Here is a 12,500-nt window from a genome sequence, read left to right as displayed (position 1 = left end):
TTCTGTTTGTAATCAGGGACTACTTCTTCTTGTGATCGTCAGCCACGAACAGACATGCTCAACTAGTTCAGGTCAAACAACTGACAAGCAGATATGTGGTATTGAGCACATCTGCTCAATACCACATATATATTAGGTCGTCAAGCATGACATTTTTAGTGAAGTATATGGTAAACTTTGACACCTGCTCATTTTGCGCTATTATTATAATTTAACAATATTTCATTCTAATGTTATTACAGAGCTGACAGTATCAAATTCGTTTGCAAAATTTCGTTGTGGTAACTTTGACCTCACAAATGAGCAACGCAGTCGCCCAGAAACAAAGTTGGATAATGACGAACTGAGAGTCTCCGTCGAATCAGATCCATCTCAAAGTGCCCGTGAATTATCGTTGTCGTTTGGTGTTAGCAGGCAAACAATATTAACCCAAATCGGTAAAGTGAAAAAGTTAGATAGGTGAGTTCCACATGAACTCAATGAAAATCAGAAACAGTAACGTTTGGAAGCCTGCCGAAATATACTGCAACCAACTGGACCGGATGATGCAGAAACTAGACGAAATGATGCAAAAATGAAATTCGCGAAACTATAGGAGATGGAGTTGATACTTCTTCATCATCCGCCATACTCACCTGATGCTGACCCCACTGGCTACCACTTCTTCCAGAATTTGTATCACCTTTTGAAAGGAAAAGGATTTAATTCCGACGATGGTGTAAAACAGGCCTTCTAGATTTTATTAACTCTAGATACGATAAGGAAGGCTGTTTTTTTAGACTGCTCGCAGTGTATTCACTCACTGGAGCGGGGCAGCCGGAGTTCAGACGCCTGGGGGTGTGTCTATGGATGATTCGCTCTTTAGTATTTGTGAGCGAATAGAACGCCATTTTGAGTGTACATGTGGATTGCGTGAGGTAGCGGTTAGGAAAGCGTGTGCGTAAACCTCGCAAACCTGCTTAGTCATTTCCAGCTGGCGGACAGGTCTAAAGTTTCAGTTCGTCAACAAAACAGAACAAAAGTTTGTGATCTGCACGGCTGCCCAAATAGGCTCCATAGGTAGGGACACGGATACTGGAAGCTTAACACGTCTTCCCCGGCGCGTCAAGCTCCCAGAGACCGGTTAACCAAAATAGTCCATCAAATGTTGACGGGGAGGGGGAGGGCAGTCGTTAACAACCAGTGGTGGTGGGGCCTAAAACGTGCAATAAGAGTAGAAGCTGCAGAATTAGCGGAGAACAACTGACAAAAACTAGAGTAGAGGGAGACCTAGTTAGAAAATTAAATGATTCACGCGTAGAGGCATAGGACCGAGGTGCTAGCAGCGAGATTGGTTCTGAACCAATTCTTCGACACCAAGCATGAATGTTACATTGTTAGGGCTAGGATGCGTGCTCTAAAGCCGTTCGATGGGTCTGGTGGCTGAGACCCAATGTGGTATTTGAGAAGTAGGGACGGGCGCATGCTAAAAGAATCGAAGCAGATTTTTGCGGAATTTAAGCGGCACTTTGCTGAACTCTACACGGCACGTGGTGGTACGGAGGCGGAGGTCAACTTCATTTGCTACCTTGATGGTACGCCGTGGCTTTCGGCCAGGGACGTGGAGTTATGCGAAATGCAGATAACAGCTGAATATATAACCGACGTGGTGGCTAGTTGCACGAGGGAGATGTGTCTAGGATTGGCTGGTCTGACCTTCGAGCATTATATACATATACCAAACTTGTTTGGTGAGCTTTTGGAGAAGAGTCAACCGCTACTGAGAAAGGATCCCAACAATGGGCACATTGTTGATAACTTTAGGCCTCTAGCTGAGCTAAATACAGATTACAAAATTTTGGCCAAGGTGTTAGCGAAGAGGTTGGCGCTTCTCGTTGACAGACTGGTTGGTGATGCGCCGACTATCACTATCCCTAACTAAAATATACATGACAACCTCCACTTCACATGATACATCATAGAGAGGCTTGTTAAAGAACATGGCATGGGTGCGTCCCTAATACTTTTGGATCCATCGAAAGCTTTTGATATGGTCCACCATCTATACTTGAAGGCTGTTCTCAAGGCGGCTTGTTTTGGTCCCGTTTTCAGAGGCTGCAACGCTGCAATGTATAGCGAAATCTGTTCCGTGGTTAAAGTAAATGGCCTCCTCTTGCAATCGTTTAGTATCGCACGTTCGATCCGACAAGTAAGGCCACTATCAGCCCTATTCTACTTACTGGCACTCGAGTCATTACTGTGGAAGCTGGAGGGGCTGTTTAAAATTTTAACCTCATTGTCCCTCGTCTGCGTATCGTTCGCTATACTTTGTGTTCAGCCCTAGTGGCCAATAAATAAAAGATTCTTCTTCTTCTTCTTCTTCTTCTTCTTCTTATTATTATTATTATTATTATTATTATTGATTTAAATGTTGAACTAGTTGTTTGAGTAGTGCGGCCATATACATACATATGTATATACATACATACACACATACATATAGATATGAATATACATACATATATATATATATATATACACTCACACGCATACACATACACACACTCCTATATATATATATATATATATATATATATATATATATATATATATATATGCATATTAGATTAATGTGCCATGCTCTAAGTAACATAACTGCCGGTTAGGGATATTATAATGATAATAACTAAACATTTCCAGACTATTAATCGTAACTCTTCAGTCTCAAAACACTGCTTTATTCCTATGCTTTGTTCTATCGAAGATTTTATTTTTGAACATCTGTAATCTCTCGTCTCGTACTTCAACTTCAAGTCCTTATTTCTAAACATCAGTTTAAGGCATCATTCAATTCCTTGCTGACACTAAATTTTCAAAGAATACTTCACGTAAGACGTTATATTTCTCTACATAGGCATAATTCGTGTGCAAAAAGGCAAAAACGATGATAGCTCATCATTTTATATGAGAACGACTCGAGCATAACGCTAACGTAACTTGGTAACGATTTCAAGTTTTCTTTGTGTGTCTGACCAATGGATGTTTGTAGAGAAATATCGAATGCACAAATACACACATATTTTATGAAAAATCGTTACTTCACGGGAAAAAATATTGTATATGTCTTTGTCATACGCATTGTGATCGTCAGACATGTAGTCATGGAAACAACATGAAGACAGTCATCAATAGTGATTTCTTTAACTCCGTCAGCTCTATTCCTTCTACAATGTTAATTTTCATCTCTTTCAAGTAGGAGATCACTCTATGTTCTTACTCAACACAAGATTATACGCATCTCATTCATCTATGGCACCATTTACAGACATTTCATGAAATAATTTTCCTAGTTATTCCACATGATACAGTATATTTTTAATTCATTGAATTTTCCTATGTCTCTATCACATATGCACACATTGCAGAAAGTGTATTTTGTGTACTCGATCAATGTGCAAGGAGTATTACTTCAGTCATGTAATGTGGAACGACTGCTGTCGTATACAGGATGCATTCATCAATCAATCATATCGAACCTGTTGACTGATGCTTTATTCATTTGTCCGTGAACCTCAAGCTGTTTTCTCTATTCCCCTTTCTCTCTCAATCTCGCACTCTCTTTCTCTCTCCCTTTCTCTTACTCAATCTCTCTCACTCACTTACTCTCTCTCTCTTTCTCTCTCTCTCACTCTCATTATATATATATATATATATATATATATATAGTTAATCCAAACAAGAAAGCACAAAAAAAGCACAACAACGCGAGGACGTGGAACCAATATAGTATTATTGGACGCTCAGGAAAGAAGGAAAGATCCAGAGAAGGGAAGACAGAGTTTAACAAATCGCCAACAGTACACACGTGGTCACATTTTGATTCGAAAAACCGGAAGGAATACATATATATATATATATATAAATTATATATATATATATATATATATATATATATATATATATTATATATATATATATATTATATATATATATATATATATATATATACCTCTTTTTCTCACATGATTTCGGTGAAATAGTTTGTGGGGGACGCGACCAAACAGATTGTGATTAGCATTTACAAATTTCATTTTGATTGAAGATATGACTACCGAGGGTTTGTACTGCTTATCAAGTCACAAGTACCTCAGATAGATAGTACTTTACGTAATATGCGTGCAGTTCCAAGTAATGCCGACTTTTGCAATACATCTAGATTGTAGGGTATTTCTAAGGTTTTCAGATTTTTTTCAGATTGGGTGGTATTGAATCCAATCCTCCGATGATTATAGAGATAAACTTTATATTTGACTCTCGTAGCTGCCACAACTTAGTGATCTCAATTCTCAGGGTTCCATATTTATCAATCTTTGATATGTTGATCTCCTGGCATTGCCACGTCAATTATAAGGCATTCTTGTTTGTCCCTCCTAAAGCTTACTATATACGGCCTTCGGTGCTCTAATATCTCGTCTGTCCGGAAGTGAAAGTCCCAGAGGATTATTGCTTTTCCTCTTTCCGTCGATTACATTTTCCTGTGTATGTTGGTATCAAGCACCCGTAACCTCATATCCATACTTACGGCATAGTAGCCAGTGAAACATTTAGGCTGCATTGTCGTGTCTACGATTGTACCCTTTCTGCGCAAGACTTTCACAAGCACTAACAATGTGAGACACGCTTTCGACCTTCTTGCCCCACATTCTATAGAAGACCGTTGCACTTCTGTGGTGTATATACTTTTTTCACCCAGTTTGCATTCAATGCCTCGTACTGAGCAGCAATGATTTCCATTTCAGTATTCTTTTCTTATGTTAGCCTTGTTGAGACACCTCTCCATGATGCTTCCTCGCTTTTTAACTCATTAGTTTCAGGGTGTAACTTACTATGTTATTCCGTAAGGAATTTTTCATCGGAATACATGAGAACTATCATGTTCATTTTTGCTAATTCCTTCTGCACTAGCAGCATAGTGTAGTGGATCTTGTTTGCTGTTTATCAAATATTATGCCATATTTCTTCTTTCAATGTTGTTGCACTCCTGTACGCTAATCAGCCCAAGTCCACCTTTGCCTCTCTTCATGTGGAGCCTGCGCAAATTTTCCTTGGAGCGGAGGGCGCCATGCATTATCATTGTCTTTCGGGCAGTGCGATCGATGTCGTCAATCGCCGCTTGTGTCCATTTCAAGGTGGGTGCAATATAGAGGATTACAGCAACAGCCAATATGTTGATTGCAGTCACAAGGTGCCTTGAGTTGAGATTTGATTTCAAGAGAATTTTGAGGCGCTTGAAATATGTAGTGACGACTTTGTCTTTCATTTATTTGTGCAAGATATTGTCTAGCTCCAGGATACCAAAGTATTTGTACCCATCTTCATCCGGGTCTCCCATTCTCTCTCTCCGCTTGGCAATTCTATGTCCCTACAATTTACTCTAATCATTATTATTATTATTATTATTATTATTATTATTATTATTATTATTATTATTATTATTATTATTATTATTATTATTTTCAGTAGTTTTATTTTTTAAGCGTGCTTTCACTTCACTACCGAGCGCAGCTTTGTGTGCCTTGGGTATGTGCTGTGATTTGTTGTGATGCTCTGATGGTTATTGTATGGAAGTGTTCTGCGTAGGATGTGTGCAGTGCCTAGTAGTGAAATTTTCTGTATGTTATATGTATTTGTAAGTCCTGGTGTTTTTGTTATGTATTTGTCTGAATATTTTTTTATCATGCCTAATGCACCTACTATGTTAGGAATTGTTTCTGTTTTTAGATTCCACATTCTGGTTACCTCTATTTCCAGGTCTTTGTATTTTGAAAGTTTCCTCATGGCTTTTAGAGACACGTTGTCATCTGCTGGTATTGATACATCAATTAGAAAGCATTTTGTTTCTTCATGATCTCTGACAACTATATCTGGTCTGTTGGCCTTAATTTCTCTATGTGTATCGGCATATCCCAGAGTATGGTTGTTTCTTCTTCTTCTTCTTCTTCTTCTTCTTCTTCTTCTTCTTCTTCTTCTTCTTCTTCTTCTTCTTCTAATTATTATTATTACTATTATTATTATTATTATTATCATCATTATTATTACTCTTATTATTATGAATAGTAGTAGTAGTGGTAGTATTAGTATTAGTATTATTATTGTTGTTGTTGTTGTTGTTTTTCTGGTTGTTGCCATTCGGGACACAGACAATGCTCCACTAGATAATCGCACTGCTGGAGGGAATTAAATAACAGTCGCCATCCATTCTAAGATGTGTAGATATGTGTCCAAGTTGTAAATTTTTATTACTGCCATCATCATCATCATTATTATCAACATCCTCATCCTCATCACTATCATCATCACCCTCGTCATCACCATCATCATTACTACCACACATATACATACAGACATACATACATACAAAACACCACACAAATACACACCACACGCACGAAAAAAATCAAATCAAACTGCTATTGTAAGTTATGGAAACTTGAAAAATTGTTACATATATCAAAGATAAACATTCATACGTAGACAGTTAATAAGCATAAATCATAACATACAAATATAGGCAAGCTAACTTATATATTCCTGACATGTTATGCGAAATTACATTAAAAACTAATTTAGCACGTATAAGTGAATTCCATTGGACAAAATAATGAAAAGAAATGGAAAAAAAAAAGGAATAGTAATTACAAACAAAAATACAATATCGAAGTACACTTAAGCATTTGCCTAAAATATACTATTTCCCGAAATTCTAATTAGAAATATCAACATAAGGAAATTACATTTTTGTTGTCTTTTATTAATATTATTTTTATTAATATTAATATCATTGTTGTTGTTGTAGCTGTTATTATTTTTGTCCGGATTTTGCTCGTTATTATTATTATTTTATTATTATTATTATTATTATTATTATTAATATTATTATTATTATTATTAATATTATTATTATTATTGTTATTATTTTATGCTTTATAAAGGAATGTGCTGTTTTTGGAAAAGATATGGCAGCAATAAATAATCATGGTATTCAATATTCATCCTTCCATGAGTTGATACATTTATAAGCAGACAGAGTTACGAATAAAACACGAATAGAACTTTGAAACAACGCCAACATAAACCTTCCCCATATCTCTACCTCCCTTCCCAGCGCTTATCATATGTAATGCATTGTAAGCCTACTGCAAATCTAGTGCAAATTCACCTCATACATAGATTTATAATTTAGTAACATGGGACAGGTACATCTAAAGTATTTTCGCACTTATATCACATCATTAATTTAGTATGATGCCGTAACAATGCTAATGTAGTTTTATATAACAAATAAACATACCCTTATTTGCATTTCTCTCAGTTTGTTTTATAGGAGTGGCTTTCAGTGGCAAAGGAAATGTATCCATACCTTCATCTATGTATCTCTGTATATACATCCATAAATATGTGTGTGTTAACATATGCATATACATACATACGTACATACACACAAAACACACACGCAATCCCCCCGTATATATGTATATATATATAGAGAGAGAGATAGAGAGAGAGCGAAAGAGAAAGAAAGAAGCGAGAGACGACAAATGTAGAAGTAAATACGCATATTTACAGATATATATAAACATGCATATATTTATATACATATATACACATATATATGTACACATTTTTTTACTGTAGTTGGAGAATCGTCTATACTATATACTGTATTTCCTTGTTTTTCCAGGAGTTTGTCCCTGTTTAGTGTCCACTTATATTTCATTATTTTTTTAAGATGCATAAACTAGGCCAAGTAGGATAGACCTACAAGTCTGATTTGGTTTCATAGTAGTAATGCATGTATTCAGAGAAAAAATTTGTTTTCTAGTCTGAAATCTCATTTAAATGGATCCTCTTGCTTCTCTGCCCGTCTGCGATTCTTGTTTCTCTACATACTCCTTTCATACAAGTTTGACAAGAAAAAGCTTACATCATATTTCTTTCAATTGTTATTAAGTATCAGGCTGCGTTTTCATGGCGAACCAACCAATCAAAATACCAATGGAAATCTCCATGAAAATCATTCCCTTTCACGGAAGTATTATTACTTAACGCAGGGAGTTTGATATGTCACCTTCGAATTATCTGTCAGAAATTTCATCTTCTCAGTCATGTTTCCTTTGGTGAAGATGAAACACTACTATTTTCTGTCTTTCAAAGATAATGTAGTTGTCCGTGTCAGGGGACGCGTCTTTTAAGAAGTTTCTGGCCATGTCATTTATGAAAAGTCAAAATTAAAGAACATGCACATTGTGTATTGCGAAAAAGGGATCACATACTGTAGCGGAAAGCTTCGCTATGCTGGATATTCTAGAAAACTTATATTTAGGGTGTTGCCATCTTATAATCAATTCATCACGCTGATTGATAAAAAGCAATATAATTTTATTCATATGGAAAGCCTTAGATACACATGGCCCATAAAAGCCTCCGTTACCTATATATGGTTGTGCATTCCATATAATAGAGTAAGCAGTTTAAAATTCACTATAATTATCAGTGAATGAAAGTACAAATTTAGCTCGAGATATGCGACAAACCTTTTCTTTAAGTGTAATTTGTGATAATTCCAACGGACCTGAAAAGTGCAAAGAGATTCAAGACCTTAAGTAAGCTCTTTACCGAAGGAATAGGTTGTTAATCTCACTGCGTGATTTATTGCAGAATTTACATAATATTCATAATTGGTTATTATATATATATGTTTACACTTAATATATATATATATATATATATACATATATATATATATATAATATATATATATATATATATATATATATATATATATATATATAAATAAATATATATATATATGTGTGTGTGTGTGTGTGTGTGCATGTGTGTATGTGTATGTTTCTAATGTTCGTCTCTGTGTGGTATATACGTATGCGAATGGGTTGACTTGCTTGAAGTTTTGTAGATTTTCAGTATGTTAATCAGTATATCCGCCTCCATGTGTGCGTGACACTTGTTTTGATTCCAACAGAGTTATTGAGGGTAAATGTATTTGGAGGCCTTCGACATTTTAACCCTAATTGAAAACAACTATTGTGGTTAATCTTCATATCTACAGCAGTCCTCCTACATAATATTTTATTTTATTGTTTTATGCATTTTAAACAGTTTCGAAATAAGTTTTATTCAATTTAACTCCTTTACTTCTTCTATCCCTTTTCTGCGTTTTGTTTACATTAAGGACTGTCAATTTCGTAGACGTAGATCCAGCATTACAACTGACATCATACCAAATATATTTATTACATATATACTTATTCTTTAATGACCATACCATGCTGATTTTTTTCTAGTATAATGATTCGATACATCTATATATATATATAAAACTCAACTTGTGTGTATGTGTGCGTATCTGTGTGTATGCCTGTGGGTTTAACTTCCCGGCACATCTCCTCCTAGCCAACAAAGCGTAGAACCACCAAAAGTGGGTCACTTAAAGTTTCGGCGAATGAAAATTGAACTGCGCTATTTCTGTTCCGAAATTCATCTCGCAAGTGCAAAAATCGATAATGTGTTTGTTTAGTCCTTATCCCATGCATTGAATAGTGAGCTTTACTCAGTCAGCTGTTTGACGTGAACTGTGTTCACCACACGTGCGAGCATGCGTAAATTGCATGAAAAAAAAATCAAGATATAAAAACGAATCGCCGTAAACATTATAGAAATTCGGCAAAAAAATGAATTTTCGGGATGTAGCCTGGAATGTTTTTTCGTATTAATCATTTGGACTTTGTGAACACATACCAATTGTTTTCATAACATTTTTAACGCTTTGAGGTAAATGTGACCATTTTGCGTTGAGTCTGCAGTTTGAATCACTTTAATCAAATTTTAGCCGGCCGGATTCTTGATCATCACGATATATCGCCAGCGACTCCCTGAAACTCTCCCCTGAAATCCCCGTTGAGAAATACTGGTCTAAAAGAATAATTCAACACTTGATGAACAAAAAATTATGAAACGCTTCTACGTACTTCTTATTGAAGTTTGAAAATGCCACTATATAAGATCAATTCTAATTTTCTTAGAAATTTTACATCCTTCGGTCCATCTTGAAAAAACGAACCTTATCAAAAATATTTTAAAAGTTAGTGTAATAAAAAAGTTAACATATATATATATATATATATATATATTATATATAATATATATATATATATATATATATATATATATATATATATTCATTATGTATGTATGTATGTAGTATGTAGTATGTATTATGTATGTATGTATGTATGTATGTATATATATAACTATATATATATTTACTAGCATTATGACCCGTCGTTGCCGGGTCATAGTGCTAGTTGTATATATAATCGAAAATTTTTATACACACGCAGATCTAAAACAATGGTGTAACCATGATTTTATGATGTGATGAGCTAGCCTTCTATACATGCATTTATCTGTAAATAAGAAAAAATTATATTGGACAATGCATAGCCTGTAGATTGGTCTAGACATGTGAAATAATTTCACCTCAGTAGAAATCTGCATTATACTCCTCCGTATTGGTTTGCTATGAGGTACGATAGAAGGGACATCTAGTGAAGACTAATTACTCTCATAAATACAAATACAAAACAAATTCAAAGGATATGGAGACCTCAAATTATGGAGACATAATTAGTGCGTGTGTGCAGAAAACATACATATATACATACATACATGCAAATCACTCCCGTGTATGTATAAAAAGGAAGACAAATTGGGAAGGACCGACTGCTAGAAGGTTTCATATACAACATTATGCATTATATACACACACATATATATATATATATATATGTAAACTTACTTGGAAGGGGATGCGTGGCGTTCAGGCATATAATTATATACATAATATATATACATACATATATATCTGTATCTATCTATCTATCTATCTATCTATCTATCTATCTATCTATCTATCTATCTATCTATCTATCTATCCACCTATCTATCTATCTATCTATCTATCTATCTATCTATCTATCTATCTATCTATCTATCTATCTATCTATCTATCTATCTATCTATCTCTCTCTCTCTCTCTCTCTCTCTCTCTCTATATTATATATATATATATATATATATATATATATAGCTTCCTCCTCCATATGGCATTTCTGTGGCTCCTTCGCCGTTCTCAAAAATAGCGTTCGTAATATTTTATCTCGTTCGGCTTAACAGCCCTTCTTGTCTGTGTTACTATTATTCTCCTTGTCCTGTCTTTTACTGTCTTTTACTGTTTATATTTTTTACTGTCGTTACTGTCCTGTTTTTGTTACCATTTTTACCCCTCCGCAAAAACATCTCAAATTTTATTTAATTTGCATTTCGCGGGAAGGAATGTTTCGTTAAAGTAATGTATCGCCTTGACCTTCGAAAACGTGGAGTAGATGAAACAAAGGCGACTGAAGAAGGGGAATTTTCCTTGTATTGTATGTCCTGTACTCTATTTTTTTGTTGTTTAAGAAACATGTCCATTTCCTTCGTTTTGTGTTTATGTTTTCGTTTCTCATTGTGTTCGACGTTTTTTTTTTGTGTCTTGTACACTATATGCATGTATATATACATGTAGAGGTAGGTACGTACATATATGTATGTATATAAGCATATGTTTTATTTATTTATTAATTTATTATATATATATATATCTATACATATATATACATGCATACAGCCCAAAACATATGAAGTGTAGTTCTTTATGATGTTTGTTTTGTCTTATATTTATGTCTTTCGTTGTTCGAAAGAATAGTTCATGTTCCATGACTTCCTGCACTTCGTATATTTTTGTTGTCCACGTTTTATGACTTTCTGTGCCAATGTATGCTTATATATATACGTATAGATGTGGGTATGTCCATATACGTAAGTATATATGCATATACACCTACAGTATATATATATATATATATATATATATATATATTATATATATATCTTGGTAAAAATGGTAAGATAACATAAGAGAGAAAGAGACGTCAATATTATGTAAATAGAGGAATTTATCTGTAAATATAATATGTGACAACTATTCGGTAGCCAAGATAGCACTCCGAGTTTCGGATGCCGAGGTGGAAATCCACACCACCATCTCCTCAGTTATCCGGCCATCGATCGATTTCCACCTCGGCATCCGAAACTTAGAGTTTTATCTTGGCTACCGAATAATTGTCACACACACACACACACATACACACACATACACACACACACACACACACACACCTATATATATATATATATATATATATATATATATATATATACAGTAATATATATATACATATATACATACATATATATGTATCTGTGTGTGTGTGTGTGTGTGTGCGTATGTATGTATGCCAGTAGAAAGACCACCCTGCGGGCTGTTTCCTGCTGGTCACACCTGGAGTACCTTTGTGTGTAAGAAAGACCGAATTTGGGGACAGGGAGACAGAATATTG

Source organism: Octopus sinensis, linkage group LG16 (genome assembly GCF_006345805.1).
Source record: "Octopus sinensis linkage group LG16, ASM634580v1, whole genome shotgun sequence".
In the NCBI taxonomy this organism is placed as follows: Eukaryota; Metazoa; Mollusca; class Cephalopoda; order Octopoda; family Octopodidae; genus Octopus; species Octopus sinensis.
The sequence above is the reverse complement of the archived record's forward strand: the minus strand, read 5'-3'. Positions refer to the sequence as shown.